General features: G+C 38.7%; 1 protein-coding gene and 2 non-coding genes across 3 annotated transcripts in view; all 3 read right to left on the bottom strand.

Annotated features, from left to right (window-relative positions):
- LOC148663356 (uncharacterized) overlaps positions 1-16,161 on the bottom strand; it is a 76,131-nt gene that overhangs the window by 22,545 nt on the left and 37,425 nt on the right. The window lies entirely within an intron of this gene.
- On the bottom strand, positions 12,652-12,725 carry trnan-auu (transfer RNA asparagine (anticodon AUU)). The gene has a single exon. It is a non-coding gene; the product is annotated as a tRNA-Asn (tRNA).
- On the bottom strand, positions 14,277-14,348 carry trnaw-cca (transfer RNA tryptophan (anticodon CCA)). Its single transcript has one exon. It is a non-coding gene; the product is annotated as a tRNA-Trp (tRNA).

Here is a 16,161-nt window from a genome sequence, read left to right as displayed (position 1 = left end):
CATCGAAGCCAACTGCTGTACAATGTCCCGTGTTGACTTCCCGTTTCTTTTCATCTTCATTATTTGGTGTGAGAGAGTCTTCGTGATTTTGGTCATTGTCCGTCCCCTTACCAAAGCGATACAGTGGTGCAGCTTGAATTCTGTACCTATATACTGTATGGTATGGTACAGATAAAACTTACACCATACCGATGAGCTAATGCCAGGGAAAGACACTCCTATTTTATTTAAAACACAATACGCCAGGAAATGTGTCTGATGCATTAGCAAGTTAAAACAATTGGGTCGAAAACCTGGGCGTAACACCATTTCCTTTTTCTGATCACTCGCTTTCTGGATACACATCTCACCTGTCCTGTTCTTTGTTTTCCTGGTTTGCTGATTATGCCTGCTGCGGTCCACTCCTACCCTCACACCTAAAGAATACTATTTTAAATTTCTTGGCGCAGTTCATTAACCATTGTATGTGCTGTCCGCGCCCAAAATGCAATTTAAAAAAAGTCAAAAACCGCACTCAAAATGCAATTTAGAGCTTTCTGGCAAGAGGAGACACCCAAATCAATGTAACATGCCACAGTTTGTGCATGAACAGGGTTATACTGCCTATTCCCTTTGACACCCGATTAAAAAAAATAAAAATAAATATAAAAAAATAAAAAATGTTTTAAATCCCCGGCGGAACCGGGCATCCATATGAATCAAGTAACAGGTTTATTCCATGCTGAAAAAAAAAAGAAAGTTATAAATGCAGACGCTCCCTCGGTGCCGCGCCGGGTGTAAATATCAAAATATACATTCGTCCCGGGCAGAGGCTGAAGAGCGCCCGGCTGGGGTGCGTGGGGAAGAGCAGGACAGGAGTGAAAGGCGGGGTTTAGGAAGGCGTACAGTCTGGGCAGGTATAGATTACACTTTTCTAAAACGTATTTGAAAAATAAAAACGATCACAACCTAATCCTTCCACGTTTGATCCCAAAATCCCAAGAAATATAAATCTAAATGGGTAGAAAGCTATGCTGAAAGTTTATTAAGATACTTAGAAGACAAAGATACTGTATCAATTTATGTTGCATTAGCCTGATTATGATAAAAAAACACATAATTAAACACACGTTTGCGATTTAAATCAAAACACGATTTAAATCAATATAAATGTTTATATTGTAACGCATACTGTCCAGCCTCCATTTCTCTATAAAAATTTACTCTATTACACACACACACATTAGAAGCAGGAAGCAGAAGCAGGGACCGTTGTCAGAAGGGAAGAAGGTGACTATTCATTGTTATCAAAAATGACTTAGAATCGATCATGTTGTGATATTTTGAAATAAAAAAGTCAATTGATTGTCCATACTATCGCTATTCTATTTTTTCCAAGAAATGTTTGTTAAAAGAAAAGTCCAGTACCAGCGGGATTTGAACACACAACCCATGAGTTGGTAATCGGGCATGTAGACCAGTAGGCTACAAGGGAAGTCACATGAAAAGGGAGGCGAAACAGCCCTACACAGCCCTGTCGCAGTACACGAATATAATCATATCGTTATTCAATTTTTTAGATACGCGATTCCATATTATATTAGCAGAAAAGCTTAAAACTACCACTTTTTCACACGCTATTTCACATGCTAGTTAAATACTTCGATGCTTAAAATCGTTAGAGAGAAATGGAATACCGGTATGTATTTTTCCTTTAAAGTACCGATTCCTGGAATCGGACTGGCTGACACCCTTCTGAAGTGGTTACATAAAATCTGGTATACAGAAAAGAAAGCGTTGATACATACAAGTATCTTTTAATACAATCTTTGCTGTGCTCTTGAGGATCCTTGTGATATTTTGAGCTCTAGTTGAATGATAAGTGTCGCATTTTAAATCATTTTCGTAGTTAGAAATTATGAAACGCCCTGTTAAAAGCAAGGGAGTTTTTATGCCCGTTGAAGTAAAACAAAATGCCTGACAAAGTATGGCTTGGACAGATTCCAAGTGCTTGTACAAATGTGCTAAAGAAATTATACTTTGAGTATACAGCTTGCCCAAAGTCATTCATTATTAATACTATTAGTAATATCTTCGGTAAAGGCTTTGATGCATAAATATTTCTGATAAAGGTAGGTTGTGTACTTTTGTCCAACTGAGCAATCTTGCTTTCATAGAATATACCAACATTTTAATGACTGTTGATTAACATGCTGTAAGACACAGTTCAAAATTAAAAGCTCAAATGCTGTACATGAAAGGTTAAGCTCCCCCCGCTAGTTTTACAAGGTGACGCCGGATAGTTTCCGGTGTGACGTCGAATGACTCGATTAACCGTGTGATACTGCGTGACACCGCGACACGCCCACCGGGGTATGCCGCGGAATACCCCACCCATTTTGAATGGCTGCATCTGTACTCTTCTCTTTACCGCACGTATGGAATTTGCGTGAGTGACGAGTAACGAGCTCGATCAGACCCAATCTACTGCTTTCATCCAAAACAGCCCTTTATTCGGCTTTAAACTCCAGCTGTTACCCCTCACACTCAATGTTTCAGAAAAAGGGTTTTAATTTAAGCTTTGCCCAGCAGTGTTTGAGCAGAGAGAAGAAATAGAAGCGTCATTTGTGCCAGTTTAGCATAGTAACCACTAACTCCAATAATAACAATTATTATTATAAAAGCGAAAGAATCCCAGCTTCTGCATAAAAAAAATTTAAAGTTTTTATTGATACACAAGCAATAACAACTTACACTATTAAGTTCTACATAAAATTAAATAAGATACAAAAGCAAAGAATAAAAAACTAGACAGTTTTTGTGCAAGGCAAGAGGCATCAAAAAAAAAAGTTTCCAACATGACCTGCTGAAACACGACTTGTGATCCATCACCATTTGATTGCAACATGCTTGGGCCATAATGTCCACTTCCAGACCCTCTCAGTCTCTTTCTCCCCAAATCTTCTCCGGTGGATCAAAATGTAGTCTCTCAAATAAGACACAGCCTTCTGTATCACTGACAGAGGCCGAATTTTTTCCATTCTATATACAATGTAGTTCTAGTCTTCCATAAAGCTTCCCTTAGGCAACAGATGACCTGCCGGGCTTTGCTTTCTTCCGATTTCGATAGCTTCTCAAGTCCATATCCATAGAGCACTACCTGGGGGTCACTTATACCGCAAGCCAGAAAGCACCTTATCCAGCTGTTAGCCAATGTCCACACCTCTTTTGCGATGCCACAGTCCCACAGGACGTGCCGGATGGATTTTTCTTGTCCGCATCCTTCCACTGGACACCTTGATGTCTTCCCCATGCCTCTCGAATGCATCACAGCCCTTGTTGGTAAAACTTCATGTACAATCAACCAGCACATGTCTCTGTGTCTGTTCAACAAAACCGTGTGGCCAACCCTTTTCCAAACATGGCTGGGATCCCCAGCCACGAGGCCACGAATATGACATACTGCACCTCTACCCTGCACAACAAGTTCCAGCCTTCTTGCACTTGTCGACACATCCAGTGCCTCATTTTCCAAATTCCATTCCCTTAAAAATTTCTTTATGATAAAATATGAATATGGGAGGTTAAAAGCAACAGGTGCTGTTAAAGGGACCTCTAAAACTTTCAATGTCCTTAAATAAAAACCACACAAAAAGTGAGACGTAAAGGATACTTTCCCCCTGTTCCCTACCACTAAAGACAAATGTAATGATACATATTTGTACATTAGGAAAGTGAACAGTTCAGGCATGCCTTTTCCACCCATTTCCACCTTTTTTTCCTACAACCACCCTCTTTACTCTCTCCCATTTTGACCTCCAGAAAAAATAAAAAATAGCCCTCTTTAAAACCAATAAAACAGACCTTGATGGCATAAAAACAGCACTGACAAACAACAGTAATGGTAAAATTACAGTCTTGACAACTAAAACCTTGCCTTCCATTGTTAATTCCCGTAAACTCCACAGACCGATCTTGCTTTTGACTTTCCCTACCACCCTCTCCCAATTCCTACTCCCCATCCCATTTCTGTCAAAGTTTATTCCCAAGATCTTTATTTCATCTCTACGAATTGTGATTCCCACATTTTCCTCTTCACTCCAGTTTCCATATTGCATCAGCACACATTTGTTTTTATTCAGCTTGGCCCCTGATGCTCCGCAAAACTGGGTTGTCACCTCCAAGCTATTTCTGACTCCCTTATAATCTGTACAAAAAACATTTACATCGTCCATGTATAGTACAGTTCTCACCTCTTGGGCTCCACTCCCAGGGATTTTAATGCCTTCAATCCCATTCTCCATTCTTAAGGCTTGTGCCAGTGGTTCTATGCAGCAAACAAAAAGGAGTGGGGATAACGGACAGCCTTGGCGAACACCGCAATTCACATTAACCACATTTGACATGCTTCCATTAATCATTATTCTACTTCCTGTGCCTTATATAATAACCTTACCCAAGTGAGGAACCTGGTTGAAAGCCCCATCTTTTGTAGTACTCTAAACATATACTCATGAGAGATACGATCGTAAGCTTTCTCAAAATCCAAATTTAAGACCACTAATCCAATATTCCCCTCTCTCGCATAACCTATGGTATCTTTAATCAGTATTAGGCTGTCCGTGATCCTCCTCCCTGCCACACCACAAGCTTGATCTGGATGAATGACTTCACTCAGGACAGATTTTAATCGACGCGTTAAACACTTGGAAAGCAGCTTAAGATCACAATTCAATAAAGTTATCGGTCGCCAATTTGCCAGGTCAGTGCGATCATTCTTTTTGAATAGTAAGATCACAACTCCCATCTTAAAGCTGTCCGGCAGTTCTTCTAAAAACTGGTTAAAAGATCCAATGCTAAAATATCCCAAAAGGCCCTATAAAACTCAATGGGTAGACCATCAACCCTGGAGTTTTACCCGTTTTGAAGGTCTTCAAACTTTCCATTTACTCTTCTACAGAAAGGCCTTTTGATAACACGGTATCGTCATTTACACTCTTTGGAATGATTTGCACAAATGTTTCTAACAAATCCTTAGACACTTGTTTCTTTCCAAACAACTCCCCATAGAAATCCTCAGCTACAGTCAACATGTCTTCCATACAAGTTTGCAAAACCCCCTTTCATCCCTTCAATGCTGACATTAGTCCCCTCCCTGCAACCCTTTTCTTGAAAAAGAATCTTGTACATTTTTCACCTTCTTCAAGCTCTTTCACTTTGCTTTGAAACATGATTTTTTTAATCTTTTCTTTAGAGAGACTTAAAAGCTCATTCTTTAATTCTTTGATTTCCTCACTGAAGTCCCACCCCTCTTCTAATAACTTAACATACCTCTGCAATCTCTTTTGTAATCTGTTTTCAACCCTTCGTATCCTAGCCTGTTTTCTCCTCCCCATCTCTATGAAGAATGCTTTTGTACGCTCCTTCACCTCCTCCCACCACTGTGCTCTTGTGCCAAACAGGTCATACAAAGACTGCCATTCCTTATATCTTTCCCTGAACCTGCTCCTCACTTCCTCATCCTCCAGAAGTGAAATATTCAGCTTCCACACACCCTTCCCCACAGTAACAACCGTTGGAATAGCAAGTGTACATGACAGTAAACAATGGTCAGAGAAAAAAAAACAGGGGTTAAGTCTGCAGTTGTGCAAGTAAAATCACGTATCAAAACAAAATCTATACGTGAGGCTTGGGTCCCATTAGACTTGTGCCATGTGAAACCTGCCCTCCCCTGACAATGAAGTTTGAGGGCATCTTTCAGTTTAAAATCTTTACATAATGTTCGCAATAATATTGATGATTTATCAAATTGGACCCGCCTCTCGCCCCTCATTCTGCCTTCTCTTTCTAAAAGAGAATTAAAATCCCCAGCTAAAACCACTGGTTCCCATCCCAATAAATATACTCAGTTCCTGAATTAGGACATATCTGCCATGTGAGCAACTCAGACAATACACATTTAAAAGTTTAAATTAGACATTCATGAAACCAAGATACACCACCAGTGCTCTCCCTGGTTTCACTACAAGGTGCTGACGTACCTCTACCATCTTATTTTTAATTAAAACAGCTATACCATCAGATTTATTCTCATTGGACCCACTCCAAATTGATGGGCCCCAATGTCCACAGTTCCTCCATATCCTTATAGCCGTTTTTAAAAGGTAATCCACACGCCTGTAACAACATAATATCAGCATTTACCTTACTCACAAATGATAGTATATTCCTTGCCCTTAACTTGGATCGAATGCTTCTCACATTTATGGACACAATGTTCAGAGCCATACTTAAAGTTAAACCAGGGAAGACTAAAAGCTCTGGCTAGAATCATTCAGTCTGTGACACCTATTATACAGGCCTTTTTCTTTTTCCATTTGCTCTCCTTGCCTCCTCCTCCACCATCAATAGGATGGTTCTCCACCTGCCCTCCTTGAGTCTCTAGTTCTAAAGCTGGATCAGTAGGATTGGAGAGAACTAATCCCATGGGAGAACCTGCCATCTGAGGACTCTGAAAATGATCTTCCCTCGCTTTTCCACTCGGAGTTAGATCACTTTCTAAATCAGATGTCTCAGCAGACCTTTTAGACTGCACCCTCTGTTCTGTACATTCCATTTGAGCGCTTTCAGTCTCCACGGGTGGCAGACGATCAGGAGAGATACTACCAATCAATTCAGAGTCCACCTCACTTTCCACATCATTATCATTCTCTTCTACCTCAGCTTCATCTCCTTCACTCCATTCTGAACCCTCACTCTCTTTTCCACTACTTTCTTCAACGTCAACCACATCCAGTTCCTGATCCAGAACCACTGCTCCAGCCCTAATACCTCTTCAAACTCTTCCTGTTTTTGCATCGGTCTTCCCAGTTTTGTTCTATTTGCAAAGGATTTTGGACAGTCTTTAAACACATGACCTTCACACTCACATAGATTGCATTTCCTCACGCTTGTACATTCAGTATATGCATGTCCAATTTCCTTGCACTTACCACACACCACCTTTGTACAGGCATCCACAAAGTGACCCAGCTCCCCACACCTCCTGCACAGTTTTGGCTGCCCTTGGTAGAACACAAGGCCTCTATTTTCACCTAATCCAATCAAAGAAGGAATGTGTTTAAATCCACCATAACCATTTTTGTCTTCATGCAACGAAACAGGTACTCTCCATGCACAGTTCCAGATCCCATCATCATCCAAGACTTTCTGAGGCTCACCTTTCACTAAAAAATACTTAGACAACCATGTCACTATCTTCCATCATCACCATCTCATTAAACATACGAACAATCACAGTCCTATTAGAAAGATCCGTCAGCTTCTGCCATTCAAACACTCTAATCAGACCCACATCTTTTTTCTCTTCTATTTTTCTCCAAATTCTTCCAATAACTTTGCCGATTTGAAACTAATGTCAAAACCAATTCCTTTCGGCAAAGTAATTAAACAATTGACATCTAATGCCTTAACCTTTAACTCTTTCTGTAACACCTTCCTTGAAAAGTTCAACCGTGAAATATCACCCGAATGAGCCAAGGCCTCACCTCTCTTATACACCAAACGCGCGCAAAAGTAACGGCGCATGCCGACCCTACAGGCCGCCATGGCCGTTACAAATGTGTCAAAAGCAAACAAAAACCAAACCAAAACCCTATTCCCTTAATCTTATACTCGTACACAAACTCTACTCTCAACTTCTAGGCTTTAACCCTGTAAGTCTCCAACACTGGCTGGAGACTCAGTGTGTCCGGGCTCAGTGGTTATATAGAACAGGACTCGGCGAGCTGCAGGTGAAACTCATTGCTCTGCGCTCCCCGTGCGGAATGTGCGTCTCCTACCTCCAGACTCGTCACACCGCCTTCTACAGCGGGGAAAAAAAACAAACTCCCCTCTACTGTCTTCATACATCCCTCTTGAATCCCAGAAACACAGAAACTCAGGGGCGTTTCTGTGAGTCAGTACTGAGTTTCTCTGTTCGAGATTACAAGCAGAAACAATAAAAGCGCTGAAAGCAGGAAGTTATTTCTGCTCGTAGGCATAAACGTGTAAAAATACATTTTCTGATTCATAAAACCTAATAAAATCCACGTACAGTAAGTCTCCATTTTGTCCCCAACGCACATAACTGAATATAAACCAGTCAAGTTCAGGTACTTTTCTGCTGAATATGAATACACTAGTTCTGGTGCAGCTGTTACAACAAAGTTACTTACGAACTATTTTTTTTCATACGAGCTATTGCAGTTTTTAAATTTAATATTTTTTCAATTCGCTAAATCACACGAAACACCAACAACACTCATCGTAAGCATCTGACCAATCACATTCCTGAATTTTAAAAGTATTTAGTATTTATTTTTAACTTGTTTTATTTAAAAAGAAAATTGTACACCTGTTTTACATATTCTTGCCATTTTTGGCATATTGTAAGTGGATTGTAACTTCAAATTGATAATTCCTGATCTTTATAACTGTGTATCATTTCTTTTTACCTTGTTTTAATGTTTTAATTATTTTTGCATTTTATAGAACTTTTTTAATATATTGTGAGCATTTTAGCAAAATGTTTAAATAGGACTATCAATGCTCCTGACTTTTAAACCTGTATTTATCCTGACATTATTCTCTCCAACTGCAGATGAGGAGGGATGCATTTGATTTTTAAATTGGTTAATCTTGGTGGAAAATGTACATTAATTTCTTTGTACGTATCAACAGTGGGAAACTTGGCATTTTGGGATGAATTGCAATCTTTACTGCAAGGCCTTCAGACTGATATAGAAATGACGGGAGATTTAAATGACACGTTTGATAAATCAGACAGGCACAGTACAACATCTAAAATGGCAGAACCCTCTAAAGTACTGAAATATTTTAGGCACATCCATAATCTACAAGATGTTTGGTGGTTACTGTGTCCTGCTACCCTTTCGCATTTTTTAGTGTGCATGAATGTGTCCCACTACTTTTACTAGTTTTTAAGGAAGATTCTGAAATATCTAATTACGAGATCAAGCCAGAAAAATAATGATGACAATTAGTAGGAAGAAAGATACAATGTATTGACAATGTAATATGCTTTAAAGGATTAAAAGGAAAATAAATACTTTATCTATGCAAACTAATTCAACTGAGCTCCTCTAAACACTATAGCCTGAAGAATTGCCAAAGCACAATGTATCACTTTGGGTGACACTAAGGGAAGAGGAACACAACACTCAAAACCACAAACCACTTATTTTCAACAGCAAAAATATGCTTGAAAATATTTGACAAAAAAAAGAAACCTTACACACATGGAAACCAATATTTATCTGCTAGAGTAGAATGCAGCAGAGAACAGTAGGGCAGAAGGTTAGTGTAACTCTATAGTGCATCACAGAGGCCAGTCTCTTCCCCTCATTATGCAGACTGACTTGTTCACAGTGAACTGTCCTCCAGTGATCCTCTTTGTCAGCTGCAATCACTGACATCAGACATGATGTTAATACTCTGACAGCACTTTGGCTTATTTGGTTAATGCATTTTCCTATTAAACAGGAGATCTTGAGTTCAAATCCCAGTGTTGCCTTTCTTCCCGTCTTGTCTTATAGAATGTATCACTATGGATGATCACGTGTGGCTTGATTTTGTTAAATGCAAGTTTTCATTTTCTTTTTAGAACAACTTGCTTTTCATGAAATTCATACAGCTTGCGAAAGATGAAACACAGATCTTGCTTATCAGTGCAAAACAAATATCACAGGCTGGCAAGAATAAAGTCTTTTTTTTTACCAAAAGCTTGCAAATAGAGAAAAGGGATGCACGTGAGTCTCTGGGAGCTGTTAATTGAAAGGTAAGTGGTTCGAGCCCATTTCTCATTATTGGAGATAATTGGATTTCTTAGTAAAACCTTTACCCACTTGATATTTGCAGGAAATGCAGTTGCTTTGTGTGGCGAACTACAACAAGTAAACAATTGAGTACATTAGTCATTATCACTGGGAATGACCAGTCATGGCCAACATTCAAGGGAATCGTATTCAGCCATGGACTTTGACCTTCAAATGGCTGACGGGAGAATTCATTTATACTCTCGTTGCACCCTTAGTTAAAATATTTAAAATTACAACACAGATTTGTTGGAGAACTTGAATAGCAAAAAAGACAGTTGGACAGCATGATTATGTTAGGACTGTACATTTGTATTTCAATACTTTTGTATATTTATCTTAATTTTAATATAGATGTAACCATAAATGCTGTTCTATATATATATAAAGATTGTTGTATTTTATAATATTTTAGCAGAGGGCACAAGGGGGTCTATTATACCTTGCGAAACATCCAAGACAACTGTAATAGAGGCTCATATTTTAATAAAATTTGCTTTAAAAGAAAACCAAAATTTGTATGATATCATCCCTCAATATCGACGTTCAGTTGAAGGATTTAAAGAAGCAACACCGATAGGTGAGTACATTGATTTTGGACCCATGTTTGCATCTGAATAATCTTTCCTCCTGGAACGAATTAAAAACAGGTCTGTTTTGAGTCTCATGATGATTCTCTTCTGGATCTGAAAAAAACAGTGTAAATTTGTTTCCGATGTATTTTTCAATTTTATCAGATTTTTTCAGGTGAATGCAGTCGATACGTTCAAGTTTTTATATGATGACAGGACCTACACTTAGGGCTCAGTACTGATAACACTGCTGATATTGATGGAGTAGAAATAAGTGATGTATTGGCAGCTTTATCTGAGGCAAGAAGCCCTAGATCACCTACAAAAATGTTAGGATTCAGAGGAAGAAATATTTTTCAGCATTAACGAGGCTGAAGTTTGCTGCTTATTCGCCAGCTTCTTATTTTTTGTTCCACCTTAAGTGCTGCTGCTGTGATGTTATGGCGCCTTTCTCCTGTAGATGGCTCTCTATAGTCATTTTTAAAAATACTAATCCGAGTGGATTACTGGACATATCCTCAGTAAAGGGGAATATGTAAGTAATGATTATCCAAATTGCATTTTTGTATGAAACACATTTCAGAAAATCGAAAACCAATTTTCAAAACTCACAATAACACAAACTGGCATGTTAGACGACAAGTAAATAAGACAAAGGCAAAACGTGAATTCTCTAAGTCTTAAAATCTTGCATTTTGCAAGAAATGTTATTATAGCAGTTTACAATGGGACATTTAGAACATGGCATATGAGAATATATGGTTAACGGAGGATGAGCAAAGGGTGATGACACTTTCTGCTTATTGCTATGACCCTCCCTCCTGATTATAAAATTGTCTCACAATTCTGCCACTGAGGTGTGAGAGACAATGTAACAGACTCTCAAAATCCTGAACTTCAGGTAATGTTGCTGTACCATTTTTAAGATATGACCTTCTGAATATGGCATGAGAGAATTCATAGGGAAAAGCTAATTGCTCTTTCTGTTGTATTGTGATGGCCCCTGTTTAGAAAAAAAAACATCTCAGAATTCTGACACAAAGGTGTGAGTCACAATGTAACAAATTATGAAAATCATGAACTATAAGAAAATTTACTGTACCTTTTTTTTAATATGACCCTCTGAACATGGCATGTGAGGATTTATAGTCAACAAAATAGCACCCCTTCTGCTGAATTACTTTTTCCCTCCTTCCTCATTACCAAAACATCTTAGTATTCTGACACTAAGGTAAGAGACAAAATCACTCACCACGAACATTTGTAATGACAAAACTTCACTGTTGCATTTCTGCATTGTGACATTCTGAACATGGCATGTTAAAGTATATAGAAAACCTAGTTCAGAAAAGGCTAAATGTAATTCATAGTGATTTATATTTTTTTAATTCTTTCTAAATGAAAAAAGTTTTTCAGTGATTATGACACTTCGGTATTACATAAAATATGCTTCAATGCCAAAATAAATAATAATGGAAAAAAATACCCACAGTGGACATTCATAGTTGTGATTATAGGAATGTTATATATCAGGTGAGTAGCTGTGTCAGCATGCGTAGGCTGCAAAGGAAAAAGTAAAGGATTATTCCATGCTGAAAAGAAAGGAAACATAACGTTTACTGCAGTTTAAAGACGTTAGGAAGTTTTACGGCTAACAGCTCCACATCAACTTCCTTTTATAACTAACATCATCAGATCCCTCAACTCCCAACTCTTCCAATTTCTCACTTCAGAGAAGGATAAAAAACATCCTCTACAGAGAAAAAACATCAACACCCCTACCACCTCCACCAATCCTAACCTTGTTTTTACTATACCCTCTGACCTTTCCCTTTCACCCCTTTGCATCCTCAGCTAACTTATTTTAAAATTACAATAGACTGTATAGTATTTATGTTTAAAATTAAGGTAAATATGTCAAAATATCAAAATCCAACTGCACAGTGCTATCGTAACAATGCTTGTCAAGTTCTCAAACAAACCTGCATTGTATTTTTAAAATATTTCAGCAGAGGATTCAACTGGAGTATAAATGAAGATTCGACGATAATTTCTTTTGAGTGAATATGGTTTTCTGGGGAGTTGCAATGTTGGGCATTATTGGACATTTCCCGGTGACCCTGACACGTGTTAAACACTCGCATTTCCTGCATATATTAAAATGGTTATGGTTTCACTGAGAAATCCAATTGACTTAAGACAACGTTTACATTGCAGAAGAAACCCATCCCTGGATGGACTCGAACCACCAACCTTTCAGTTAATAGCCAAATGCGCTAACCGATTGCGCCACAGAGAATCTCGAATCACAAGTTTTCGGTTAAAAAAAAATCTCTTACCGTTTATTTTGCCAGCCAGTAATATTTCTTCTGCACTGATAACCAAGAATTGAATTTCATTTTTCGCAAGCTGTGTGAATTTCATCAAAAACAAGTTTTCCAGAAAGGAAATGAACACATGCATTTAACGAAATCAAGCCCTTTGTGATTGCCCGAAATTATACGTTCTGTACTACAAGATAGGAAGAAATACACGGCTGGGATTTGAACCGCGGTTTTTTTGTTCAATAAAGAGGCACTTTAACCAACTAAGCTACGGTAACAGGACTTCCATCACCTTTTACAGCCACTTGGACACACCGCTCTGAGACATCTGCGTTCAGGAAGCGCTGAACCTGCGCTAAGAGCAAATTGCCTCTTTTACATACAGTAGCAGCCCCGACACTGAGAAACGAAGAGAATTGGCTTGTATCTGGCATTTTCATGTCCAATGCGTTTGACATCTCCCAAGGGCGACAGAGTTCTTTTGCGACACTATTTCTTCTTCTTTTTTATTTCTGTACGCTTTGATAAAAAACGAGAAATCGTGCAAGGGAAAAATGTCTTTTTTTTTTCATAGAGAAAACGTGCACCAGGAAATGTTGTGTTGAGAAGAAATGATTTAACATGATACGTGACCTAATTAATCGGAACAATTGCTCAACCAGCAAGGTCTGGCGAGGTTGCAGAGTCTGGTGGATGTGATAATTATACGGTGTTGTGGAAGAAAACAGTCTTTCTTTGACTTCTCAGTCAATCGGAATTTCAGTGCGAAACATAAACCCCTTGTCTGATTTAAAGAGATTATATTTTAAAACTCATAAAAAATCAGAAAACACATGTTTCTCACTTTGAAATTTTAGACGGAGCGGTGCATTACTAGTAGCGGCGCTGAGCACACTATGGGGAAATTCAAGTCATGTGAAATGCCAGCGGTTTAATAAACAACGCGTCTGATTTCGGATCATAAGATTGTAGGTTCGACTTCTACCTGGCTCGTGTAAGTTTTATTCAAGCTCCTCAGTAATAGATGTATATTATGTAATGAACCGCACCTGAAAGCAAACGTTGGGTCTGTTTCCTTTGTTTTCCAGCATGAAATAGCAAATCGTTACAAAAAGCACCTGCTAATGTCCAATAGCGGTTTTTTTTTTCAAATTACATTTTCAGGCTTCAGACACTTTTTAATAAAACAAAAGTGTCCGACACTCATTAACTTTCAGGTTTGCTTGAACCTGTATTAAAAAAAAGGTATCTGAAACTTCCGTGATTCCATTATCTGATGTAGCTGTCTCTAAAGTTGGACGTGATGTTAAGCAGATGTGAACTGTGCCTTTTCTCTTTAAAAAAAAACAAAGTTCTTTTTTTCCTCTTCACTCCAATGCTGGAGACTGTAAGCCTGTGTGAGCTCCACACTGCGTGTCCTGTACTGCTCTATTTTGTTTAGGTTATCTATGTGGTGTACAGATAGAACTCAACTGCATGGTGTGAATTCCGTGTTCAGGACCAGCAGAACCTGAAAAAGTAACAGCTGACCTCGACGTGATTTGAACACGCAGCCTTCTGATCTGGAGTCAGACGCGCTACCGTTGCGCCACGAAGTCACGGCTGTCCGTACCTTTGAATTCCCCAAAGGAGACAAATCAGCTTCACAAAAAAAAAATCTCCTGTGAAGAGCGCAGCTCTTCCGAAGAGAGTCTCTTCTTCCCAGACCACATTTTATTCTTCCTGTGCAGGTGTTGTTCTCGATTACAGTTCCAGGAACACTGATTGTTTTTTCTATTTTTTTAAATTAAGTACCCCAAGGTGCAACGGTAGCACGTCTGACTCTAAATCCCCAAGTTCATTTTCAAAGTATATCGGAGTCAACTGATACTGATCAGGTTCTGCTGCTACTGAACCCGCAGTCTTCACCTTAAAGTTCAATTCCCCAAGCCTTTTGACCGTATATGTCCATCCCTTCTCGTCAAAACTCGTATTTTCACAGGGTACCCTTCAGAAATCGCAGTATAGAATGAAAAAACTCCAGTAGATCTCGGCCGCTGTTGGTGATTTTCCTTTTAAAATAAATGAATCTCTGGAAATTTTTCGGAGTGTATCAATTTACTGAGACCGAGAAGTGTTAAGCTGTACATGCGTCTTTATGGTTTGGTTGTTAACCAAAAGGGTGGTGGTTTGAGCCCTTCCAGGGACGATATGAGCCTTTTAATGTACACACCCTCCTCACTTCATTTCTCCACGTCCGGTCTTGTACCGCTAACAAATACAGAGCCCGTAGGAGGCAGTATGCTCGCATATATAGCTCTCTGTGTATATAATGAAGAAGCAGAGGTTAGTTTCTCATCTGCGCGTTACAGAGCCTTACGCAACTCGTAGTGTACCAACAGCTGGGGTTTGATCCCTGCACGGGCTATTAGTTGAAAGGCCATTGTAAATGACGTATAAGAAATTTATAGATAGATACTTTATTGATCCCGTGAGGGAAATTAATAAAGCTTATCCAGCTGGCTTTTATGTTTCACACTAAATTGCGATCTTGAAACCAAAATGAAATTGACATTTGTACTGTATGTTTTTTTTTTAATTACAAAGCAAACAGAGTATTCCCTTAATTCAAAGATCAGATATTGTCCAAAACAAGACAATCAGACGTGGGCTGACTTTGGAACAGGAGCCTCTGCTTCGTCGTTTATTGAGCTTTTGATCAATGTCTGAGTGAAAAAGATTCGCTATTTTAACTCTTTGATTAAAGTTCACAAAAAGCACCTTCCTTCGAGCCGGAATCGAACAGCGACCTAAGGATTCCCTACTGTCTCCACTACAGTCCACCGCTCTACCAACTGAGCTATCGAAGGCATGTCTAGCAATACTTCCTGGCACATACTGCCCAATGTAGTGAAATGTTCCGGGTGATTTAAATCCCAGTTCGACATCAAGTTTCCAACTCGTTTCCTTAGTCTTGTTTACCTTGAATTTAGGCCACGAACCAGGATTCTACTATATAAACTTCCGGGGATATTACAAAATGTTTGATGGGGCATCAATCATTCCAGGCGGAAATTGACTCCTTTTTGTTTCTCGAGGGATCATATTAAACATTTCATTAGTATCGAGAGGAGGATCACCATGAAACACAAAACAAACAGTTTCATTCTGTCTTTTTTAGAAAGTAGCGTTTGTGCTACATTAATTATATTTTCGTGGAAATATAGAAGTTGTAAATGTTTAAATTTATATTTGAATCGAAATGTGGTTTTGAGTTAAATATTAGCGGGATCATGTGATTAGTTTGTTTGTCATTACTATATATACTGCCATGTTACTAGAATTTGTAACTGAAGTTTACTAGTTGTGTTTTTATGATGATTAGCCATTTGTTGATTACAATATTGTATATAATGTATAATTTGAACTACA

This window comes from Lepisosteus platostomus, chromosome 5 (genome assembly GCF_059453375.1).
Source record: "Lepisosteus platostomus isolate fLepPlt1 chromosome 5, fLepPlt1.hap1, whole genome shotgun sequence".
NCBI lineage: Eukaryota > Metazoa > Chordata > Actinopteri > Semionotiformes > Lepisosteidae > Lepisosteus > Lepisosteus platostomus.
The sequence above is the reverse complement of the archived record's forward strand: the minus strand, read 5'-3'. Positions and strand labels throughout refer to the sequence as shown.